We start from the raw sequence: 5,133 nt of genomic DNA, 5'->3' as shown, positions 1-5,133 counted from the left end.
TTGTTGTAGAAGGAAGAGGAAGAGAAGAGGAGAGAGTGTGAGATGACGGTGTGAGAAATGGTGAAAGTTTGAAGACTATTTATAGGAAAAAATTGTGCATAGAGTGTAACTACACTTAATGTTGAGTCAAAAAACTTGTTTCAATGGGGTTTTACAAGTCATTAATGTTGGTAAAAACTTTTGAAAATGTGTTTTATGTGGTGCAGAATACCGGGCAAGAAACTTACTTGGTTCGGATTATATAATCCAAAATCATGCCCATGGTTTTCGGATTATAGAATCTGAATTTATTCGATACTGGGTGAAAATGAGGGAAACATCGTGCCTTATGTTGGGTGAGGGACATTTCAGATTATAATCCGAAAATGTTTAAGACATGATTTTTTTTCTCTGGTCCACATTACACTGGCATTTTATGTGGTCCAGGACGCCCAGATACCTCTATAAATAGGTGAACCACAAAAAAAAAAAAAAAAAACCATGGAAAACTTTGTCTTTATCAAAACACCAAGCTAGCTGCAGTTTACTACAACGGGGGGCAAACCACCTCATCTGTTCAGAATTCACACTGATGTCACCCTATCTGGGTTGAAGGGTCAATTGGATCAAATTACCCGCCAACTCAACTACAAAGACACACGGAGGGTGGATTATGTTGAGTATCGACGTCCATCGACCGACTCAGCGAGGAGTGTGTGGTTCACCCGGATGAAGCTCATGAACGACGACGTGAGAACCATATTCTCAATCTTTGGTCAGTATAGTAATAGAGGGCCGATCGAGTTGGACGCTTTGTTGGTCAGATCTGTTTTTACAAATTTAGAAAAGTTTGATCCTGCCTAGGAACTACGAAGAGATCAGGGCACTATTCAACGCACCATAGGAAGACATTAATTTAGCTTATTTGTGATGATAAGCTATGTTTTATTTAATTATGTGTTTTATGTTGATTTTATTATGTGTTTTATGTTGTCGAATTATGTTTTATCTATGGTTAGTTATATATTGTTGAATTAAGTTGTTTTATTATGTTTTAAATAATATATATATATTCTTTAAATTTTCATTATGTTTTACTTTACGCTAAAGATGTTCATTTAAACGCTAAAATTTGAAGATTATTCATTAAACATAATTTTTTAGGGTGTAAGTGCAATTCAGATAATATAATCTAAATTCCTTGAGCATAAGATTCTTTTATGTGGTCCACATTGCACCGATAGTTTCTGTGGTCCGCAACGCCCATATACCTCTATAAATAAGTGTTTATGTTATCATTACCAGCAACACACACAAAAACAACATGGAAATTGTTGTCATTGTGTTGAAGATCTCTCTCATGCGGTCGCAAATAGATAGCTCTTTATTTGAATGAATGATGAAGATCTTCGACATGCTGTCAAAAATATATAGATAGATACAAAGCATGATGAAATTTTGAACTTGATCTAGTTGCAAATCTAATCCCGAAGAGGTTTTTATGAACTTGATCCAGTTGGGCTGCCGATCGAAATATATCAGTTGGCAGGCCTGCAGGATCAAGTTCAAAAGCACCTCTTCGAACACCATCCTAGAATATTATGTTGTTTATGTTGTTTTAAGATGTTTACTTATATTTTTATGCCTCTTTTAATTATTATTTTCATGTCATCATCCATGAAAACCCTCCAAAAACACAGTCTAAGTTTGTTTGGATTATATAATCTGAATTTTTTTTAGACAGGTTCGGATTATATAATCTGAAAACCCTCAGCTTTTTTCGATGGCGGCGTTTCACCAAAGTTTTAGACGGTTAGTGGTGTATTTAATGAATTTTTGGACGGTTGGACGGTGGAAAACGTTTTATTTGACCGTAGTTATGATCTAGGACATGTTTTAGGCTGTAAATAGGTTTGCATCTTCAACAAATTCCTTCATTCTTCACTTCACCTCTTTTCACACAAAAAATCACAGATAGTAAGTTTTCGGATTTTATAATCCAAACAATCTGATAAGTTTATATCCCAAGTTAATAATCGAAATATCATAAGTTTTCGGATTTTATAATCCTAAGTTTTCGCAGTTTATAGTTGAAATATTCTAAGTTTTCGGATTTTATAATCTGCAAAATGCTAACAATCTGGTTTAGATTATATAATCCGAACCAGAGGTATTTTTGTCATTTTTGCAGGGCGCGTGAGAAGTGGGAAAATAAATAGTCTTTTTTATTTATGTTATCATTTCAAAATGGACAATTAGGTCTCTTAGCATTTTTATTTTTTTTTATATTGCAGTTCAGTTCACAATAATAAAAATATGACAAATATTTAGAACATACAAACAGGGGAGGATTCATGACTAATTACCGTGGCTAAAATAACAGATTTAAAATGCTCATTGAAATTAAAAAATCATGTCCTATTTCACCCAAAACGACAGTGTCAATATTCTCACTTTATGACGTTAACACATTATGGTTGTTCTATATTATTAAAAATCATGTACTATTTGCTCATCTTTTTTTTTTAGGGAACTTCTACATCTTTTTCTTTTCTTGTTTTTAATTTCTTTTGTTTTACCAAACTTTTCACCCTGTTGTAGTATGACTCAAAATTTGATGGATGGAGAATATTGTTGCTAAAAATATAAAAGATTTGTTTCAAATATATTTTGTGCTGAAAATATATTTATGGACAATAAATATATTTTTGTATCGTATGAAGAACGATTTGATGCAAATATATTTTGAAAGAGAATATTATATTTTTGATGCAAATATTCTTTCACTGAAGGAGAAAAAAAAAAGTATCTTCAGTGTGGTATTTGTTCCAAATTTATGAGTTATACTTTTACTATAAATATAGACCTTGTATCAGGCTAAACTTTGAGAGAGAGATAGAGGGGGCTGAAACAAGGGTTTAGAATGGCAACAACAAAACTAGGGTTTGTATAGAGTTTGACTCTTTGGAACAAACACTAGGGTTTGAGGGTTGATTCACATTGGGAAACACTATTAGGATTGAATCTCTTGGTTACGGGAAGAGATTGGGGCTTTGGGTAGAATTAGGTGGTAGACTTATTCTTGCAACCCATTGATTTCTCTTTGTAACGTTACTCATCATATAGTGGATCGGAGGGCTGCTCTCTCCCCAGACTAGGTCAATTTGGACCGAACTGGGTCAACAAATTCTTTTGTGTTCTTCTCTTCTTTGTGTTCTTCTCGCCGTTGTTTTCTACTTTTGGCTTGTATTTAATTGTTTCATACACTTTGTTTTGGTTGCTTGATTATCCCTTGCTCCACACATCAAGTTGTTATTGGTGTGATTTTTCATCGAATTCGCAACAATCCCTAAATATCGTGGTTTGAAAGTTCCATGGCTTATGAAGATGTTGATTAAGTACTTAGTTATTCTAGTGGGTTCACTGCTTATTCCCAACTCTTGTTTTTTGTTTATGCAGCAAGAAAGCTAAAGCTTGGTAAAAAGTGATTTATTTTCCCTGTAGAAGTGATTGTAACTTGATTGTATTTGTCATAATGCTGTTAAAAATGTATTCTCTGTCAATTGTATAGTCTTATTGTTTGTTCCAAACGGATGGTTGTGTTCCCTATCCCATTGGCTTAAAAATAATTTGCTTTGATAATTCACTTGTGATATCTTTGATAATAAGTATGATAGTCCCCTGTTGCATTGGTGGCATTTAAATGCCACCCTGTTGTTGTATTATTGTTACATATCATTGATTTAGTGAGTGACAAAACTGCTAGTGCGAGTAAAATAATTAGAATCTATTAAGTGACATAATGCGGAGAATTTCGTTAAAAAAAGTGAAATCGTGTGGAGAATGGATAATAGTTCATAGTTGAGGAGAATTGATTCTAACTAGAGTGATACCTGTGCTAAGCACACAAAATTAACATATTTATAAAAGTTTAATAAAAAAATATATTATTTTAAATTAAATTAAAAATAAATTTACACAAAAAATCATACATTTCACACTAAAATAGGGTATATTTAAGTTATTCAGTATATAAGTTGATATAAATTTAAAGTAAATTTCGTATAAAATATAGTATATATACAATACGTGTTAAACGATGGTTGACTCGCCTAATAAGTAGTTGACTCGTTTGTAAAGTTGTGGGTTCAACTCCCGTTACTATGTGATCATTTTTAACACTTATTTTACCCCGTGTTCTTGCATCTGACAATAATAATTGTCAACTCCAATGTATCTTTTGCCCCTTTTCAATTATCATGTGCCATCTTATTCCACGTATCATTTGTGATTCCTTGTACATGACTGAAACCTCCCTCTAAGATATTGTGTTGAAAAATCCTTTATTTTTCACCCTTCAAACGCCACCACTTGATATTTGGAGATTCCTTGTGGTGTATTCTCTTCACACCTCATATGATCCTTAACTCTGTAACCTAGACTCCATGTTGAGTACCCAAACTATTTCTAGGGATGCCTTTCCAATCCAATCATATCTTACTGTCTGATCTCGTAATAAGAAAAAAAAAATATCTAAAAACATGCCAACTCACTCTTGCATGTGATAAAAGGTTCAACCCTTTTATTGAAGCAGGTATTCGCTATAGTAAGATCAAAAGCCGGCGAGAAATCCAATAGGGGATTACATATGCATTAAATGCCCTAAGGCCATACCCTCAATGCAAGCCCTCAAAACAATTTGATACACTCCCTACATGCCAATTTATATCCACTCATAGAAAAATCTTTTCTCTTAGTGGTATATCCTAAAATAATCCTTCTAACTCCTTCCGCAACTTTACTTTAAGGTGTTCTGCTAACCCAACCTAAGGTGCGTAAGAACTAATGACATTAAATGTATCTTGTTCCATTACAAATTTTATGGCTAGCTATGATCCGATCTCCTACCCCTTTTACCTCCAAAACATGCTTCTTCCACTCCTTGTCAACAATAATTCCTACCCGATCTCTCGATCTAACTTTTTTCGTGTACCAAAGCGTAAATCTTTAGCTATCTAATTCTCTTGCTTTTTCACCCACCCACTTAGTTTTTTGTAGGAACATAAAATTGATCCTCCTCCAAATCGCAGTGTCCACTATTTCTATAGGTTCTTCTATTTCAAGTTTCGAAAAGTATCTTACTATCATGAACTA

This window comes from Medicago truncatula, chromosome 8 (assembly GCF_003473485.1).
Source record: "Medicago truncatula cultivar Jemalong A17 chromosome 8, MtrunA17r5.0-ANR, whole genome shotgun sequence".
In the NCBI taxonomy this organism is placed as follows: Eukaryota; Viridiplantae; Streptophyta; class Magnoliopsida; order Fabales; family Fabaceae; genus Medicago; species Medicago truncatula.
This window is presented reverse-complemented; position numbering follows the sequence as displayed.